General features: G+C 35.9%; 1 protein-coding gene across 1 annotated transcript in view; it reads right to left on the bottom strand.

The window, feature by feature from the left end:
• Window positions 1-21,916, bottom strand: part of LOC110447192 (serine-rich adhesin for platelets-like) — a 58,950-nt gene extending 37,034 nt beyond the window's left edge. The window contains exon 1 of the mRNA XM_021492730.1: window positions 21,361-21,916. The gene's annotated coding sequence lies outside the window, so the exon portion shown is untranslated. The remainder of the gene's footprint in view (window positions 1-21,360) is intronic.
• Between the last annotated feature and the right edge of the window lie 307 nt (window positions 21,917-22,223).

Genomic DNA, 22,223 nt, shown 5'->3' with positions numbered 1-22,223 from the left:
GGGCTTAGGACTAAACCGGCAACTATTTTTGTTGACCTTTGTCCATGGAAGGTCCCTGCAAAATTTCATTGAAATTGGTTCAGGGGTTTTGGAGAAGAAGTCGAAAATGTAAATTGTTTACGGACGCACGACGGACGACGGACGACGGACGACGACGGACAAAAGGCGATCGCAATAGGTCACTTGAGACTTTGTCTCAGGTGACCTAAAAACCTATATTCTGTTGGATTTTATTGTGATTAGAGATAAATGTAAAAGTAATTGAAGTAGACATGAGCAGTGAAATTCAAAACGTGTGGAAAGATAATGTTGCCAAAGATGAGACTTTAGCTGGATATTTGTAACCCGGAATGGGATTTCCTTTTTTTCACATCACTCAAGCGGGCGTGATGGATTTTGTCCTGAAAATAACAGATCGACAGGAAGAGCAATTTGCTCACTTCCGGTTCCGGTACAGCGCTTTGAGATTGTCCCGTCTTGTAACACACAAGATAAATGTGTCTGGTATTGAACATTTAACATCGTAGAGTATGGGATGGATGAACCTCAACCGTAAAAACACGTCTATTGGCAATTATATACATCGAAACCTATTATATACAATATAAAAGTAATCATGAAATGGAATGATGTTTTTTTCAAAAATCTTTCATTACGAGTTTAATTAAGTTTTCAATAGCATTTTTCAAGCGTACGAAATGGTTTCTTGTTGTTGCCTTAATTTAACTTTATGGCTTTGACATTATATAGTTGGACAAGGGAGAAAACAGATTTTACATGTCAATACCCTGATATACACTGTACATGTACCTGAAATTTCTTCTATTTGGAAAGCTTAATCGAAATCTACAAAGTCTACCAAAAGAAGAGAAAGAAAAAACACCATTAAATGCTTGGCAGTGTTATTTTTTTATATTTGCTGCGAGAAACAAATGCAATTTCAAGATTGCTCGAAAAAGACTAGAAGAGCTTTAAGATTTTTTAAAAAAAAACGTTTTACTCATTTTAACAAAGTTTTGTCACTATCAATATCAAGAAATGAGCAATTTAAAAAAAATACAATTTGAGCCCACGACTTTTAATTTGAACATAACGGCTTATAGAATTTTTACATACACAAGGTATATAGGAAAAAATCTTATCAGTATGTACAAGCATGTTGTTGTCGGCGCCATCAATCCTTATCCTTCAAATGGAACGGTAGAATACGAACGATTTTTAAAAAAAAAGACTGATAACTATATTGAGGAGGTGTATGAATTAATCACTGTGCAGACGATTTCCGTTCTAACTGATAGATCATATGCTTTGTCAATGTGTCTTTAAGGTTAATCCAGTGGGTTTACGTCACAATGTAACGGATACGCCAATAAATGACAGATTTTACTGCGAGATGGTGGAATTGCACGTATTACAAGACCCCATGGGACCGATAGGCACACACACTGAGCTAATAAGGATAGTGCTACCTCCTTACAAGCATTCATTGTACTCAACAGTTGTTATATATTTAGTGCTCCGCGCATTGGGTTTTATTTATTTCCTTGTAAAGTTATAAGACTCTTTCATATGTACCGGAGGAGGAAAGAGAATTCATCCCGAGAGGATCATAAACTGGGGTAAAACCCGAGGCTTTGCCGAGGTTTTTACCCCAATTATGATCCCTGAGTCTTTTTCTCTCCTATCTACAATTAAAAAGAAATACTTCACCTCTCAATGCCCACAGACGGTCGCCATCTTCCAGTTTTTTAAATACTTCCTCCGTGGTTTAAAAACAATAGCAGTAGAAATAAATTCTCCATACCCTCAAACCGAAACATTGTTGCACGCATAAAAACAACACATTTCCATGATAACTTAGTTGTTATCCAACTTTCTATTTTCCATACGGCAATTTCTACGCGCCATCTTTGAGCCTCATCGCTACTTACTGTACATCTTATATATTGCACAGAGAAATATAGTTCCAAGTTGAAAATAGAAAACTAGGTTTATGTTGTCAAGTTTAATTCATGACTGATCATGTAATCAATTGATATAAATGAAATGATAGATACTAGTCAGTAAACAGTAAAACCACGTGTCTTTGTTCATGTTTACACACTTGTAGCAGACGACATAAGTTGTTGACAAAAACAATTACAAACACATCGTGTGAATTCATTGATAAGGGATACTTGTCAGGGGTTTTATTTTTAGACTTTAGAAAAGCCTTTGACCTTGTAGACCACAACGGATTACTTGCCAAATTAAGATTGTATGGTTGTTCTAAAGACACCATCATCATTTTTTACTAGCTACATTGCTGATCGTTTTCAAACAGTTAATTTCCAAAAATCATTAAGCGATCCTCAACCCCTCACAGTCGGTGTCCCCCAGGGATTAATCTTCGGGCCCTTAATGTTCATCTTGTATGTGAATGATCTACCCTTGTTCACAAAAAACTCAACAATAAACATATATGCTGATGACACAGCTGCTCAAACACATGGCAAATCAATAGAAAACATCAATTCCAGCAGATATTGCAAAAACGATTGCATATCAATTTTCCAAATGAGACGCTTTCGACCTTTCCTGACCCAATCATCTTGTCTCGCATATTACAATTGCTTTATTAATCCCCATTTTGACTACTGCTCTAATATCTGGGGAAATGCCACACTTAACCACATTGAAAAGATTGAAAAACTGCAAAAACGAGCAGCAAGAGTTATTTTGAAATGTGATTTTTGTACACCTTCAAATGAAATGTTTAGCAAACTTAAATGGTTGCTTTTTAAAAAACGAATTTCTACAACCACTGTGTTTTAATGTACACAGTCTTAAACAACCTGCCTCCAGATTACTTGAACAATTTTACTTTGACATCCGATATCCATTCAAGAACTACCACATCATCAACACAGGTTGTATTGTATATGCCATCATTTAATACATGTACATCATATGTACAGAACTGCAAAAGTCTATAATCTTTTAAGAAATGTGCCAAAAAGTATTTTATGGTATAAAAACATGTATGCTCATCATTTGTGTAATTTGTGTAATTTAGCACATTATCAATCTAACTGTTGTATAGTTAAAATGTAATACCTGGGCTGGCCATGTAGGGCTGGAGATAGATATTTCCCACCGAATAAATTAGTTTATAAGATGGTGAGGAATATCTATCGAATGTGTTAAATGTCTTGTAACGAGTTAAATAGAGGATCTGTTTCATATTTGCTTGCCAAAGGCTCGCAAACGTGAAAAATACAAAACTTGTTTCATTAAACTTATATGAAGGGAAACGAATGACAGATTCTTTTTAAAATATAATATAAGGTAAACTGTATAATTGTGACCGAAACGAATATTTTACACTTGGCCGCCTCTGAAAAGATGAAAATTGCGTCCGCTTTAGAATGACGTGACGTCACACTGATTGTTCCTATTCGATTGTGACGTCATTTCTGATATTACATACGTTACCTAAAACATATGTGATGGCTTTATGACACTGTTTAACACGGTATTCATATCATGAAAAGAAATGTCGTTGTATCTGCATACAATATGTGTTATGATTGGTTGTATAAAATAAGAGATATAATTTATTTTTGTTACACGTGATATTATTGGTTGTATAGTATTTGTTTTTGTAACACATGTTTCCATTGGTTGTATAAAATAAGTAAAGCATTGGTTAAAGACGTTGTCATATAATTGGTTTAATAACTTATTTTAGGAAAAGAAATTAAATTGTTTACTGAACGTCGGAGGTATAGGATAAAGTTCTTCTACCACTTCAATTGAAAGCTTTTATTTCCCTTTGCAGATCTTCAAACCGGCGACTTTGTCTTTTTGCAATTGAACTTAGTAAACATAAACAAAACATGTCTTGTGTTTTTGTCGAAGAAGCTTAAAACTGTTTTCATGGGATCGAGACATGTATCTTTGCAGACGCAGACAACAGAAGTTATAAGGGATATGATTATTTTTGTCGTGAAATCATACATGCATATAATAATAATAATAATAATAATAATAATATACAGCATTTATATAGCGCCCTATATAATTTGTAAAATTACTCTAAGGCGCTTTACAACATATGGATAATAGTAATGGTTATAATTGTGAAAACAAACAACAAAGGCTTGCAATCACTTTCATACATTTAACAAGCAATGTGCACATAATTGAACAAATAAAAGGGTGGTATTTACATGACGTCTTTGCAAAGATTCTAAAATGCAGACGTGAAGAGGGGAGTTATCTTGAACTTGGCCAGGGTATTCGACTTCCTAATAGCAGATGGTAAGCTATTCCACAACGTAGCCGAAACCCTCCCAAAGCATCTGTTTTCGTAGGTCACAGTACGAGATTTTGGGACACACAACAAAGATTCTGACTCCGACCGCAATGATCTTGACGCCTGATACAGGGTAACAAGTTCCTGTAGGCACTGAGGAGCTGTTCCATTCAGTGCCTTGCAAGTGTATACCAGAATTTTGCACTGCGACCTGTATCGTACAGGTAACCAGTGCAACGAATAAAGCGCAGGTGTGATGTGCTCTCTCTTTCGAGTACGAGTAACTAGCCGTGCTGCAGTGTTCTGACCCCTCTGCAGACGACTAGTTAGTTTGTCAGATATACCACAGAGCAGGGCGTTACCATAATCCAACCGATTATATAGGCATATGTTATGTCAAAATAATTATTCTTGATTATTAAATGATCAACAGTAACATAAAAAAAAAAGTAAATTATTTATTTGAGGAAGGGGTGTCAGGTTTATCGTCATAGTTTTGCAAGCAAAGTGAATTTGCGACTTCATTTAAATTGCAAATAGCAGTAGTCAATGGCCACTACAGAAGTACACTTTAGCAATATCGAAACAGCAAACTTCACACGACTAACAGGAAATTCAAAAAAAAAATACGAAAATGTCAACATGTTGAATAGAAGCAGCTACAGATATGCCTTCTGAACTCGATTCATTTACAGTACATGTATTTATGCATTCCCCACATGAATTTTAATCATATCAATATTTGAATAATGAATAAATACAGTTGCATAGATAAAAAAGGACAAGACCTAACTTATTACAAAACCTTAAGTCGAAGTCCAACCCGATAAAACTAGAGCAGAGCATGAGCAAACGAAATATTCACATAGAGAACCTCGGGAAAGAATAAAAATAATTAGACCAGGTGTTCCAGAAGGGTAAGTGTCTTCTGCTTTATCGATGAAATCCGCAATGCAAATATGGGTCAAACACAAATCAAGCCATGTTCTCAAAGTGAGAACTGAATAAGTCAATAAAGAAAGTGAACTTTTACTAACGGAAATATTGGCTTTATGTCCACTTTGAACACAAATGAAAGTGTTTGTTTGTTCATTAGAAGGGCAAAGATGCCCATCGACCCCTTTATAATGTTACACATTTGATTATAAGGGTTTGTTATTTCATGTAAATCATGTCGGAATAATTTTCCAGGTTAAGGTTACGCAGAATCTTATTTAAAGAGTTAGTGGTGACATTTTGTATTTGATTCCAGCGTGTAGAATCAGACATAATCACTTGTATGTGGTCTGACATTGCTTATCACGTTTAGAGACGGAGAAATCAGACGACCTTTACGAATAACCAGCATGAATTAATTTGATTACTTCGTGCGAAATCAATTGACATGGTGGAATATCCTATAATTATATTTGTTTGACTAGGAAACTAGGGAAGAAGACGATAACATGACATGTTTGAATTTATATTACGACTACACGCGATAGGCTGATGTGGTATATAGTATATCTAAATGACATTGATTTTTACCCTATGTGATATAAAAGGATTTGTAAACAATCATGTCGCTTACGTAAATAAAGAATCCAGAATCTTAAACGGTATTGTTTACAAACGTTTGTGCATTTCCGAAAACAAGGTTATGTATTTCTGAACTGTGCATACGAGAAGAAACGAAAATGACATTTACTGTATATTTTTACTTTGAAATCGTAAACAATTTGTTTTGACGTGTGTATTAATCAAACCTACATATCACTCATGTCACTTTTTGCATGATATTTGATATATGGTTGAGTTAATTATATTCTAACCATAAAATGTCAAAATTGTAAAAACAAATAAAAAATATATATATATATATATATTTATAATTTCATTGCTTTGAATGACAGAATGTCTCGATTTTATATCGACCCATCAGAACAGAATGTTTCTTTTTACGGCATTAAAAACCGCACATTTTATGTTCTAGATGCATTGGAGGCGAAGGTAGAATAAGTGGCTGATTTTGCAAGTCTTTGGTTTATGCACACATCACAATTACATCAGTAGTTACATTTTTGCACGCACTTTGTACCAAATAATAAACAGGAAATGGTAAATTCGCATCGATTGGCTCACTTACAATGTCGCTCTGCCTTGTCAAGCGATGTCGTTTGTTGTATACGTAATATCATCGGTTCTATGTCATATGATAATAATAATATACAACATTTGATATAGCGCCCAATCTAGCTAGAATAAGCCACTCTAAAGCACTTTACAGTACATATATATACAATTTGTACTATCAATACAATTACCATATACACTAATCACTACAATTCAATGATATGTGATATCAATGGTGGAATTTTAATAAAAAAAAAAATCAAAGTTTATTCCTTTTCATAAAAAATATCGATGAAGCAAATGGGGATGTTTCCATTTCCGAGATGTGCAATTTATGAACTTGAAATCATTAACGCTGTGTCACTTTAGTATTGATGAATCGTGTATGATATCATTACTGTCATATCAATGAGGTCCGCCTATCATCAGCGTGAGAGGATATTATTATCAGTTTTCGTAAACAATAAAATGGCTGAAATCGTTGAAATCGTCGGAGCACTATTGATGTATTTCATGTCATTCCATAAATACATTGATTTAGAACAGTCACGAAATGGCACGCCTCTCCCACTTCTGAAACCATAACTATTCTCACAAACTGTTATGTTATTTACACCTTTTTGATAACACCTGATAACAGAGCTTTGATTGGCTACAGTTCCCATTGTTTCAAACGTGTCGTCACTAACTAGGATAACTTCATGGCAATACAGACTTCCAACTGCATTATGACATCACAATGATGACGGCAGAATGTTCGGAGTCAACATTTCGATTTTTTGGATTTCAAGTCAACTTGAGGAAAAGACAACAATTCCTGGTTATTTAATAAACACTATCTTAAGGTTCAACAAGCCCCCTAAACGATGTAATAGTCACCTTAAATTTCAACCCCCTGGCAAATCATATTCAAATACCCTTATCAAAAATCGGAATATATATATGTAATTTAAATATATTGAACTTGTACATGAGCTATTAAAAAGATACATAACCACGTTAAGGAAGTCAAAATACGGCATTAAGGCTGTTGTCGTCATATGATCTTAGTGGTTGAGAGGACGTTAACTCCAAACCAAAGAAACAGAATATATCCTGCCTCCCTCGAACACTTGGTCGGGTCACGTAAGTACATTTTATAAACATAATAAAGGAAAACCCGCTCCTTCCCTTATCATATCGGCCTCTCAGATGGCTGGCCTCAACGCAATCAATTACTTCTATTACCTGTACATAGCTTATCTAGCAGTACTGATACATACATTGTCCAGCCTATGTGGTACCGACATTTATATCACAAACGTGTGTGATACGGATTGTTTTATGTTTTATATTAATTATACCGGAAATTGATGCGGCTTGTTATCCGGATACAAATCGACCAATTAAAACAAGACGAAGCTTTGAAAATGTTTGTTCCTTTTTATGCTATGGTAAAGCGACGCCATTTTCCGTCCTTGACGTCGATTTATCGTCCTTGTCGCTCAGTTTGAGCTTTTGAATTCAAACCAGCACCCTGTGTATTCCTTGATTCATAATAGGTAATGTTTTACAGAACGTATAACTTGCAAATCAAAAATAATTGGTATAACGTAATAAAATCACTTATATGCATACATTTATAAACACTCATTTGATATCGAAGGGTACTATTTTATTGCGCGGATGTACACATCCACTCGTGATCAAAGATGTCTGCGTTGAATTGCTTATAAATAATTGTACATCGAAAGAAAGTCAATCCTATAATATAACCGTTGTTTTAAGCTGGACATTATGTGAAAAGGTTTATAGCAGAAAAGATTTTTGAAATGATACATGTTGTTTTTTAAACATTTTCCTCAGGTTGGTAGGTATGGTCGACATCGATGTACGTGGACGACTCGTAAATATGTTACACCTTTGTGTACACACGCTTCACTGGTCATTTGTCATCTGTAGGTGACAGTGTACACACACTTTGGTCATTTGTCATCTGTAGGTGACAGTGTACACACACTTCACTGGTCATTTGTCTGCTGTAGGTGACAGTGTACACACGCTTCACTGGTCATTTGTCTGCTGAAGGTGACAGTGTACACACACTTCACTGGTCATTTGTCTGCTGAAGGTGACAGTGTACACACGCTTCACTGGTCATTTGTCTGCTGTAGGTGACAAGTGTACACACGCTTCACTGGTCATTTGTCTGCTGAAGGTGACAGTGTACACACGTTTCACTGGTCATTTGTCTGCTGAAGGTGACAGTGCACACACGCTTCACTGGTCATTTGTCTGCTGAAGGTGACAGTGTACACACGCTTCACTGGTCATTTGTCTGCTGAAGGTGACCACATTCCGTTCTAGTCATCGCAATGTCACATAAAACACTTCTTTGTTGTGCAAAATAAAATAAATATGAATATTAAATAATTTTTAAAAAAGTAATGTTTTGATTATCAAAATGTTAGTCCTTCTAAAAAATCCCTCCAGAATATGTTACACGGAATTACAGCCAGCACCATAATCTTGTCTAACTGAACACTGCAGCGTTTTAGTATGATGTGATACTTTTTAGTGCCGTATAGAATATCATATTGTTACCATGTAAACGTTATTGTCATACCTCATATATGTGACTGCGCATGTGATTAGTTGAAACGCGTCACATGGCCGGATGACAAAACATTATATCTCCCGGTAGTGCTTGATTGAAGTTTGCAAAAAAATCTAATAAATACCGGCAGCGAGTGCCCGCGTTCAGAGTCTAACATTTGGTTATAGGAGCCCGATAATTAATCAAAGTATCTAGGTTTTAAGTCCTCTCCTGATGTTTAAGGGATTTAAAACAACAATTGGTAAATGTTATCTCCAAAAATAGATCACAGCCTCACCAAAGTTTTTAAAAAACACCACTCAATTTTTCTGGCCGTAAAAGTGACAGATTTTTGTGGCTGTACAAAAATCCTTGTATCGTTAGAAAGATTGATGGGTTTTTTTCAACTAATATTATGTATCTATGTAAAAAAATATTCTTACGCAGGCATGATCTTCGTTCACTAATTTTTTGTCGGGCATAATAACAGGTTTTGGATATTAAAATGGGTTGCAAACACATCCAGTCTCACTGGCGGGTTAATTTACGTCCGTTTTTGGAGTCACCTCTTGGATTAGTTTCGATATCATGCTCAGACACCAGGACTTATACTCATGAAACAATTCTTATGCTCAAGCATGAATTCTGTTCAAGCCAACATTCCAGCAGCTCGCTTATATCATTTTACATGGTCAAAAAGTCAAGTGTAAACATTGAATACAGCATTTGGCTTAAAGTCCCTCATGTCTATATGATGGACAAAGCATGAATTTTTTATTTAGTTATCGCGGTAAATTGTATTGAGCTTGAGCACATGACCCGGCTTGAGCATCAGAACGGTTTCATGAATACGTATTCATGAAGCATTTCAAGATTATGCTCAAGCATGGATTTGATAAACTCAAGCTTAATTTCTTAAAAATTAATAATAAAATCTTATTTTGGCAATGATTTGCCAAAATTTAAAAAGACTTAAAGCCGAATACTGTTTCAATGTTTACATTTTACTTTTTGGTCGTTTTTACGTGATTTAGGTGAGTTACAAGAAAGTTGGTTTGAGCACATAATCCATGCTTGAGCATGAAAATGGTTTCATGAATACGGGCCATGGCTTCAGTTATAAATGAGAAATTTATGCATCTTCATAAAAATATACATCATGGTTGTCATGATACCAAGAAAACAATTACAACGAACTTTATTGATATCCTTGACTACTGTTTGCCTGTATGAGGTATCCATGAAAGCTAGCATGTACAACAAAACGATCTAAATAGCTTCGAACCACGACAGAAATCACTCAGGATTTCATTTCATACAGTATGTATACAGTCACAATTGCCTTTTGTTTTCAACAGAATAAAAACATCTTTGGCATGACGGATCCTTTTGATTTAGAAGAAATATGGATGTTTCCAAACGTGAATTATATTTCCTGAAAGGGAAGCCGTCTTCCTAAATATCTGTGATAGTTTAAGTTATTGATTTTCTGTTATTCCTGACCTAACTTATTTTCCTAATAACAACGGTCAGGGTAATTTGGGCTTTGTTTCAGACATAGATCGATATTTGTTATGATTCCATTCAAATAAAAATTTCTCTATCATATAGTTTTGTCATTTGATATTTCTTTAAAACAGATATGCGAGGTAACTTCAGATGTTAGGTCCCTCTTTGGTGCTTTATTAAGAAAATTTGGTTAAAAGATGTAACGTTCTATATTGATCTGATCCATTGGGCAATCACGTAGCCAATGTTTTCTATCGAAGAATTTTCAATTTACGCTGTTGTAATTTTGTTTGCCAGGAAGATTAAATGAAATGTTCGTATGCAATTATTGTGCTCTGCTCTGTTATGAGTGGATGAATCAAGCAAACTAGATCGAGCTGCTTTTTCTAACTGGCCAGCTATCATTGCCAGTGGCCCTGAGATACAATAAACCACATTCTTTTCTTAGGAACCCAATAGCTACGATTAATTCTCCCCAGCGGAACACTTAAATATACGACCATTACTGTGTTACATGGCATTGAAGTTGTAGCACAGATTGTGGCTCGGTGCTTATTAGCCGTAAATTACAGCGAGACAAAGTTCTCCAAGCCCTGAATGAACACCAACTACACACGCTGAACCAGTTGATCAAAGACTAGTCAACTTAACGAAAAGAATTTTATAAATTTTCTTTTTTTCATTTTAAGATAAATGACATATTTTCATAAGGGCAAACATTCATTGCAAGCTTAAAATGTTTTTCTTAGTTGCCCATTGGTAAAAGAAATGATAAACCGATGACTTTACATGTGAATGTTGTGCTATTTTGTATATTTATTACAATATAAAAATATTTATTTTTATAACGTTTAGAGCTGTTAAGCTAATAATACTTGGAAGAATATATCCTTGCTATTGATCCTGTGTATAGACATCCCATATTGGATGTTCAATTTATCTCAGACAAAGCAAGAGCTACAATCAGACAATGTAACGAATGAAAAAAAAAGCAAGAAATGGTTTTGGCTTCGGGCTTTCTAAGCCCAGTCAAATAGTTACTCCGCTGCATAGATGATATATGTGCTTCAATATATTGCTGAAGGAGTATTGCTTTCCAACCTCTGGTAGGGGCCGTGCACCAATAGCTGTACCTCAAACGAGTGACACGTTTGTCAATTCTGTTCATCTAGTGCTGAGCGGACACTATATTGAATGTCTTGCAGTAATTCAAGCTTGTGAACATGGGTTCATTGAGTACATGGTGACTTGCTTTAAACCGCCCTTGGATCTAATTGAAGTATGTCTATGAAAAATAAATGTAAGACGCACACATGTAAATGCACGCGAAATTGTATAATGGACACAGTATGCAATAAATGAGTTTCGCTGTACCTTATACAAATGTAGCTGTTTTGTCCTTCTAGGACTCATCGGTGATGCTAAGGGACAAAAGGTGGACAAACAGAAAATGTGGTGGATATAATATGTAAAGACACACATATGTAATTGCACGGGAAATTTTGTAATAAATACAGTATGCCAAAACTTAAGTTCACTGCACCATCCGGCTGTTTCGTCATTCAAAGACACATTGGTGATGCTAGGGGGCAAAAAGGTGGACAAACAAAAGGGGTTCGGTGCTTTATATGTAAACACCCAAAAGGTACTAGAAAAACAACAGTTCAGCATCGTAGCTTTCGAAGGCATCGTCTAGGTTCTTTTTCTTAAGATAAGCATGGAGGACATGCACTGCGTGTTCAATGGCCTTTTTTATGTTAACAGCAACTTTATCCTCGAATAGTTTTTGGTAATTTTCTGATGTAACGGAGGACACATGTTCGCCAGCAGCCGTCATTTATTGTCGTCTGACAGATCGCGTTCCGGTCTAACTGCGCATGCGCTACGACAAGTTCCGGGGAATTTCCATAAAGGCTATTTAGAAATCGATATTCATCGGGTAACCTGTTTACATGAGTTTTTAAGGACTGGTCAGGTGTATATGATCCGACCAATGTGATTGCGAGAAATTTTCATGAATATAATAAAACCATTTAAAACATTAGATATTCAAAACTTTTGGCTAAAGCGGATGATTTTTATTTTAAACTATTTTATGTAAACCGTACAGGAACCAATTGATGCTATGATGTTACGGCCAACCTTGGGGACTCTTTAGCAGCGTCAACCACCTTGTTTACGTTATATAAACACCAGAATAGCGAGAGAAAAAAACTTGATCTGTTCAAATCCAAGGTTATTTCCTGGTGGCCACCTTTGTGGGTTTTTTCGATCTGTCTCAAATTGAAACGTACACATCACGAAGGACTAAGGAAACTTACATATGAAATTTGAGAAAGATCTGTCTACTACCTCTTTAGAAGTAATAATAAGTAAATCTCAAAGCCCAATGGTATCTCGTCGCATTTTGTTTTCATTCAGTCTCAAAATGAAACATGCAAAACTAAGAACAAAGGGGAACCATTATATTTAAAAAAGATGTGCCCAGCTCTTCTTGGGAAAATGCGATGACAAGAATTGTTTTGCACTGACGACCGCCTACGAAGGGCAAATTTAACATCTCCCCACCTAATGACGGTGGGCTACAAATGTACACGATTATCATCTAGATATGTACACGTTTATCATTGAGAAATCACATGATTGTTATCGAGAAATCACATGATTGTTAACGAGAAATCACATGATTGTTATCGAGAAATCACATGATTGTTATCGAGAAATCACATGATTGTTAACGAGAAATCACATGATTATCATTCAAAACGGTCACTATTATCATCAAGAAATGTTCACGTTTATTATCAAGAAATTGTACCTTTATTTTTTAGAAATGACACATTTAACGATTAAGAAATTTGCACATCAATCATCTGACAATAAACTGGTTGTCATTTTTAGAAATCACGATTATCGTTAAGAAATGTACTCGTTGATCATCAGGAAATTCACACGACTTCAATAATACAAACCATGTTTTCAATTATCTTAGCAAAAATTGATCTTTTCACCCTTTTAAACACGCCTCAGTGAATATAGCTTTAAACTGTGCATCGCCTTTATAGACAGCATCGTTCTCAATAGTAAAGTCGTCACCGAACCTAATGCAATTATGATCAGAGTAATTGTCTCCTGTTGCAACAATGCTGCATGAAATTGAAAGTTTTCGAAATGTTGTTCGTATCTATGACTGTTACAAACCCACATTTGGGGCTTACAAATGTAATATAAGGTAAAACATGTCTTCAGGCTAAACAAATGTTGCTTCAGTTTAGGCAAACTTACGACGAAGCTCTAGTCCGTATGCAGTATTTTGGTTTCCTTGCATTTTGTTGGCGTTACAGTTCAAGACAATCATAGCTTAATACTTACAGTAACAAGAACATGCTCAGGTTTAAGACATATTATTTCAAATCATGCCGAACTTTTATTTTTAACTAGCGCCATACGGCTCGTACCGAAACTGAAATTATAATCCGAAACCATCAACAAATAGATTTATAAATTCTTTCAATATTTCAGTTTTAGTTCTCGATCCATTCCTCTTGAAAAATTGTGTGAAAACCATCATAAAATTTAATGATATATTTCGCCAACATAACTTTAATTGTCGTATGTAGAATCTATGTAATTTAACGATCTATATCTAGGTTACAAACTGAACTGCCAAAGGTTGACGATATTCATAGAACAGTTTTGGCTTGGCCTTAAGTGGATAAAATCTAAATAAATATTTCCATGTGTATGACGCGTCTTGGGTGTGGCCCTACGGTTTAAAAGAGATCATACACAAGGTTTGAAAATAAAGAATTTACTACATCCTTTTCCAAGGCTTGAATTTATCTTAACATAATCTTGGATTCGACATGACCGAATTCGTTTCCGGATTTTGATATGGTTATTATGAGTTCTTTTTTGTTTTCATTTTCCACGGATCATGTTATAATTTTTCGTTATTGCTTTGACCGACATAGTATAGCTTGGTAAATCACAGCTTGTGTATTTCATGCTACGGAGATACATTTCTGATAAAGCGATATACACAAGCTGTATAATATCAAAACTGACATTTACCCCTATCCTTAAAACAAATAGGCCGATGTTACATTCTTTGTACACCTGTATACCTTAATCGTCTGTAGCTTACGCAATATTTCATATGTTTCGTTCAGCTAAGGCTGAATATCCAGATCAAATTGCAGCGTTTATTTGCGTATTACGTCATCATTTTCTGCGATATATTTTACTATCTTTGAGACATTGTACCTACATGTACTGGCATGACGTTATGTTTGTTTAGACTGTTTAGCACGATTTCTATTATGGCCGTTCCAGTTTACTATAACTGTGTTATCCTTGTATTTTTTCGCGAGATCTTCAATTTCGATGAGTCGATTATGAATTCAAATATCTGGCAATAATTATTGGAAATATACATTAAGTGACTGTTTCTTATTGTACAGTGTTTTTTACCAGTGAAATGTAAATATTTTTCCGTGAAATTATAGTTCATACTTTTCTAATGTAACAAATAACAGCTTCTATTTACACTAAACAGACCAATCAGAGAGCGGGGCTTACTACAAATAGTTTGAAAATAAAAACAATGTTCATTGTCAATTGTGACATTACAAAAGATCTGGGCCCGTATTCATGAAACTTTTTTTCCCCCACCAACTATCTCATACAAACCTTCCCATAAAAATCTATCCATTTCTTCCTCCGCTAATTGCCCGTTAGAAATTTATACTATTTTTTTCCCTTCCAACTGTCCCATAGAAATTACACAACTGAAACTACTATTTCAAACGCGTTAAATGACACACATGTGTAACCGTTCATATTATCGTTAACCTCCCCCTCCCCACCTCCCCTCCCCACCTCCTCCTAAAGTGTGTTTAATATCATTACAACAGCAGATACATTGTAGTACGTACAAAGGTCTGGTTTGATAGGACCAGCCCTATTTCTGCCTACTGATATAGCTCTAAGAGAACCTCAAGTTGTGTGTATGGTATGCTTGGCTAACCTGTAATTAAGACTTTCGTATCTAATCACTGACTCATTAAATGTCTCTAGTGCTATCAGGCCGACAGTAATTGGTTCTCCAAGAATAAATTGCATACATTGTCACTTTAACGTGTTCTAAATTAATCTATATGTATAAAAGTAAGGCGTGACCTTTTCCTTTTTAATTCATTTTTCAACATTTAACAATATTTTACAATTAATATTTTGTCACATCAGGGTGCAAACGAAATCAGCCTAACATATGCACATCACTAAAATGTTTTACAGCATTGGGTTTCTTTAAGTGTTGGTGTGATATAGATGTTGTTGTCTTCATTTGAAAATGGGGGGTCGTACTATCATTGCAGCCGCCCAAAAGCACAGAGCTAAATGTATTATATCGCAGTGTTGCCAGCCAACAGCACAGGCACAGAACTAAATTCTAAATTTATCATAAAATATTGTTGCCACCCAATAGCATAGCACAGAACTAAATGAAGCATACGCATTGTGCCCCCCCCCCCCCCCCCCCCCCTTAATGGGTCCTTGAAGGGGTAAACTATTGGCATAATTTTATGGGCATAAAATGAAAACGAGGCGAAAAAACAACCATGGAGGTGCAGTATCGGCAAAACTAAATGGGCATAGACGGACACATTGTAAAGAGAAACCAACCATGGAGGTACAGTATTGGCAGTACTGGATGAGCATAGACGGACACATTATAAAGAGAAACTAACCATGGAGGTACAGTATTGACAATACTAGATGAGCATAGACGGCCACATTATAAAGAGAAACCAACCATGGAGGTACAGTATTGGCAGTACTAAATGGGCATAGACGGCCACATTGTAAAGAGAAACTAACCATGGAGGTACAGTATTTGAAATACTGAATGGACATATACGGCCACATTATAGAGAGAAACCAACCATGGAGGTGCAGTATTGCCAATACTAAATGGGCCTAAACGGCCACATTGTAAAGAGAAACTAACCATGGAGGTACAGTATTGGCAATAATAAATGGACATAGACGGCCACATTGTAAAGAGAAACTAACCATGGAGGTACAGTATTTGAAATACTTAATGGGCATAGACGGCCACATTGTAAAGAGAAACGAACTATGGACTAAATGGACATAGACGGCCACATTGTAAAGAGAAACTAACCATGGAGGTAAAGTATTGGCAATAATATGGGAATAGACGGCCACATTTTAAAGAGAAACTAACTATGGAGGTACAGTATTGGCAATCATATGGGCATAGACGGACACATTGTAAAGAGACACTAACCAAGGAGGTGCAGTATTTGAAATACTTAATGGACATAGACGGCCACATGGTAAAGAGAAACTAATCATGGAGGGACAGTATTGGCAATAAGAAATGGGCATAGACGTCCACATTGTAAAGAGAAACTACAAATGGAGGTACAGTATTGGTATTAATAAAGGGGCATAGACGGCCACGTTGTAAAGAGAAACTAGCCATGGAGGTACAGTAGTGGCAATAATATGGGCATAGACGGACACATCGAAAGAGAACCTAACCATGGATGTACAGTATTGGCAAAAATAAAAGGGCATAGACGGCCAGATTGTAAAAAGAAACGAACTCTGGAGTAACAGGATTGGCAATAATAAATAGGCATAGACGGCCACGTTGTAAAGAGAAACTAGCCATGGAGGTACAGTATTTAAAATACTGAATGGGCATAGACGGACACATCGAAAGAGAACCTAACCATGGATGTACAGTATTGGCAAAAATAAAAGGGCATAGACGGCCACGTTGTAAAGAGAAACTAACTATGGAGGTACAGTATTAGCAATAATATGGCCATAGACGGCCACATTTTAAAGAGAAACTAACCCATGGAGGTACAGTATTGACAATAATATGGGCATAGACGCCCACATCGAAAGAGAACCTAACCATGGATGTACAGTATTGGCAAAAATAAAAGGGCATAGACGGCCACATTGTAAAGAGAAACTAACCATGGAGGTACAGTATTGGCAATAATATGGGCATAGACGGCCACATCGAAAGAGAAACTAACCATGGAGGTACAGTATTGGCAATAATAAATGGGAATAGACGGCCACATTGTAAAGAGAAACTAACCATGGAGGGACAGTATTTGAAATACTTAATGGGCATAGACGGCCACATTGTAAAGAGAAACGAACTATGGAGATACAGTATTGGCAATAATAAATTGGCATAGACGGCCACATTGTAAAGAGAAACCGACCATGGAGGTACAGTATTTGGAATACTAAATGGGCGTAGACGTACACATTGTAAAGAGAAACCAACCATGAAGTTACAGTATTGGAAACACTTAATGGGCATAGACGGCCACATTGTAAAGAGAAACCAACCATGGAGGTACAGAATTGGCAATACTAAACGGGCATAGACGTCCTCATTGTAAAGAGAAACCGACCACGGAGGTACAGTATTGGCAATACTAAATGAACATAGACGGCCACATTGTAAAGAGAAACTAACCATGGAGGTACAGTTTTTGAAATACTAAATGGGCATAGACGGCCACATTGTAAAGAGAAACCAACCATGGAGGTACAGTATTGGCAATACTTAATGGGCGTATACGGCCACATTGTAAAGAGAAACCAACTATGGAGAGAACCATTGACCATATTCAATAGGCGAAATGACAAATGATACAAGGAAACCAACAATGGTGGTAAACTATTGACAATAATGATAGCATTTATTATCGTCAAGCATCAACACGTATATTGACCATGAGAAAACTTAACCGGTGTGAATACTATGTTCTATACTAAATGGGCGTACAAGTACACTGGATATAAAACCTCGCTTCTTGATTTAACGTTGGACGTTCGCCCAGGTGAGAAAGGCAATGGGTTGTGTCCCCAGGCCGGGACATTTCAAAGTCTTTAAAATGGGAGTTGTTATTCGCTGCTTAACGTTCAGCACTAAAGGTAATGGCAACAACTGGGGTATTCGTTGTCAGTACAATGTGACCGGGCGGAATGCTGTGTTGGGTTTCTTCGGCATGGTATTTCAGTGAGATAGCACTATAAAGTCGGCATCAGATCCGCGCTACCACAAGGAGGCAAGTACCCCAACATACCATGTCTCCAGCACACATACACACATGCACGCTTACACAACATACACGGAGGCACGTCCCTAAATGACATATGCTGTTCATAGGACGTTAAACAAAACAAAAACAACCAAACACTGGATATAGATATAAGAAAAACCTCGAGAAAAAATTGTGTAACATCAAATGGCGTAACATATAGCCACACCCTGCTCCAGCAAACTAGCCATGGACAGACGTCTTGGTACATGTAATACGGAATGGATATATACATGTTCGCATTGATCAGAAAACCATCATTGGAGAGATTGTTTTTATCAACTGACCAATCAGGTCCACGTGATACAGAAACCAACATATATCGAGAAATGATTGACCGCAACAAATCGACTTTGACCATTTGTTGATTGCGTGGTGTATTTTCTACATCTGACATCCGTCAGAGCCAAAACACTAAATATAGATTTTAATTAACCTTATGTTACACTGCTACGCGGTATAAATAGCAAGCCAGGATTATTGGAATCAGCTTGAATTTAGTTGAAACGTTCAAATACGGAGTTTTCAATCAATCTTATTTGACTGACTGAAATGTAGAAAATATAGTTCGATCAACTTTCCCAGTGAAAATTCCCCTGTGAGAAGCACTTGATGGATTTTGTTTGAAATTTGAATGACAGGGATGTCTGACAACGTTATATTGCTTCTCAATGTCAAAAGATTCACCGGAACTAATTAATTATCATCCTGTCAAAATAGATTGATAACTATTACGTCTGTCAATTCAATGTCATGTACTATCGAATGAATACTATTGAAATCGATGATGTAATGAATACGTGTAATAATGAAATCAGATTTCCAGTGTGGTTTAAACGATGTGCAATAGTCAATATTTCGTATTCAATAATTCCGTTAAAAGATACAATGTTACACGTACAATTCAATATGCTTTGTGTATAATTCAACGTGTAATATGTTCATTAACAGTGTAATTAACCATACACTTTTGATATATAATCAATATTCAGTGTAATTCAATAATATGTAGTATTGATATTCAATAAAATGAATGAGTTGGAATTACAATATACAGTGTATGTAATGGATAATTTTCTGTGTATGGATATACATTAAAACGTATGTAAATTTATCTCTAAATCAGTTTCCCAGTTGCAATTTAAACGATTGCATAAACAGAACTTCAATATTCAACGTAAATCTTTCATACTGAAATTTAATCCTAGAGTAATTTGAACGATTGCATAATACAGAGATTCAATATTCAACGTAAATTTTTCATATTAAAATACAATCCTAGTGTAATTTGAACGATTGCATAATACAGAAATTCAATATTCAACGTAAAACTTTCATATTAAAATACAATCCTAGTGTAATTTGAACGATTGCATAATACAGAGATTCAATATTCAACGTAAATATTTTATATTGAAATTCAATCCTTGGGTACATTGTAATTTGAACGATTGCATAATACAGGGATTCAATATTCAACGTAATTTTTTCATATTAAAATACAATCCTAGTGTAATTTGAACGATTGCATAATACAGAGATTCAATATTCAACGTAAATCTTTCAAATTAAATTTCAATCCTAGTGTAATTTGAACGATTGCATAATACCGATCATTGATATTCATTGCAATTAATACAATTCTTCATACTGAAATTCGAATCAAAGTGTTAACAGACATATGAATAATTTTGATATTCAAATAACAACGCGATCGAATATCGAGAGTAATCAATACATTGTGTATTGATCACAATCCATACCATGTGATTATAATATTGATATTCAATATTCGATAATCAGTGTAGTTATTATGAATTTTATTTTGAAATAAAGTTGCAAAAGTAATTCATACATTGTGTACTAATCACAATCAATACAGTAAGATTATTACAATGTGTCGTATTTACGTTTCGTATTCCGTTCTTTTCAAGTTCAATATCTATATATAGGTTGGTCGGGTGACGCAGTGGATAACACGATCGTTTTACACCAAGGCGGCCGGGGTTCGATTCTCAGATCGGACGTGAAAAGGTAGGGGGGGCCACTTGCCCGTCCACCTGGGTTTTCCCCGGGTACTCCGGTTTCCTCCCACAACACATTAATACCCCCGCGTGCTTACATCCGGGCCAATAAGAGTGATCAATATAGGTTGAAATAGCTTGTTTCAAAATTGTTGTACAATAAATAATGTTTACATTATCTATATGTTAAGAGTTACATTAGTTCCAGTGTAATATAAATACATATCATATTCAATATTTATCAAAATCAATTTAACAATGAATTACCATATTCCATCTCTAATACAACATCAGTGTCAAACGTAGTTCATTCAATTGGGATATCGTCGGCCATTGATTCAAAACGCCCCAGTGTCATTTGATCGCTCTGGTTTACTCGCTATTCGATTATTCGATACGAGTAAGGTATAACAATGTTCCGTGACAAAATCAATCAATTTAGCGAGTAATATCGAGATTGGATGTCAAATATTGTTAATTCGACTGTAATATCGATGAGCATTCAATATAAACACTCCAATAAATAATCTGATCGTATGTGGTCAATTCGCTGTTTTCATTTTTCGATATGCATACATGTACTACAATATTAAATGTTATCGCGAAAAATAACAAAATTGATCCAGAAGATTTTTGCCAAACTATATGTATAAATAATATGAAAGCAAAAAGACTTACCTTTAAGTAGATATCGGATTAGAAGCCGGGATAAGATGAAAACACGGGAGAACAGCTGGGCTTTCGGCCGTAGTATCGCCGAGGTGTGTTAACAGTCAGATCTCGATGTGCTCTCTCATTGTGACACTTCCAGCATCTGTAACCCACACAAGACAAGCTGTTTGTTGTGTACGTAAACTCCCTTCCTGACACAGCACAGGTTCAAAATACCAATCAAGCTGTCGATGAAAATATCTCCGAGACCACCGACCCAAGTGGGATCTCACTGCCGCGTTGAACCATGAAATCCTGCCGATGCCACCAACACACACAGAAACGGTATTAAAAACAGTGAAAGTTCCCATAAACAGAACGCTGGGCCTAATGAGACGTCTTACGAGGGGCTGTGCCAGTCACGTGCAGATATTTTTGTACTAACAGGATAAGCTAAAATTAAATTGTTACTATCTCGATTTTATAAAGCCGTAGAACGCATCGAATACACACAGATATATATATATATATGTTTGTGTGTGTGTGTAACGCTAGTCTAGGGGCTCTGGTGTCAGGGGCTGAGATTGTCTCGGAATTCCAACCCTGCCCTGCAATGTGGGAGAAAAACATGGGCGGGACCTTGGTAACACTATCTAAGATTTATAATAGGGGTCAATGAATATAGTGCACTTACGATATTGGGTTTACCGTAGATAGAAGTAAGGCATACGGTAAATGCAATGGAGAGTTAGGAGGCAATCAACTTCCAGGCGGAGAGTAGTACTACTACAAGTATAATGCGGTATTGCATGTAACAAGCTACCATCCTTGTCGTGAGAAGACTTAAGTCTGTTTTATATCATATTCATAAGTAGTGGAAATGGCTTCTA

The sequence above is a fragment of the Mizuhopecten yessoensis genome, unplaced genomic scaffold, assembly GCF_002113885.1.
Source record: "Mizuhopecten yessoensis strain PY_sf001 unplaced genomic scaffold, ASM211388v2 scaffold3229, whole genome shotgun sequence".
Taxonomy (NCBI): Eukaryota; Metazoa; Mollusca; class Bivalvia; order Pectinida; family Pectinidae; genus Mizuhopecten; species Mizuhopecten yessoensis.
Note: the sequence above shows the minus strand (reverse complement) of the source record. Positions and strands in the feature narration are given on the sequence as shown.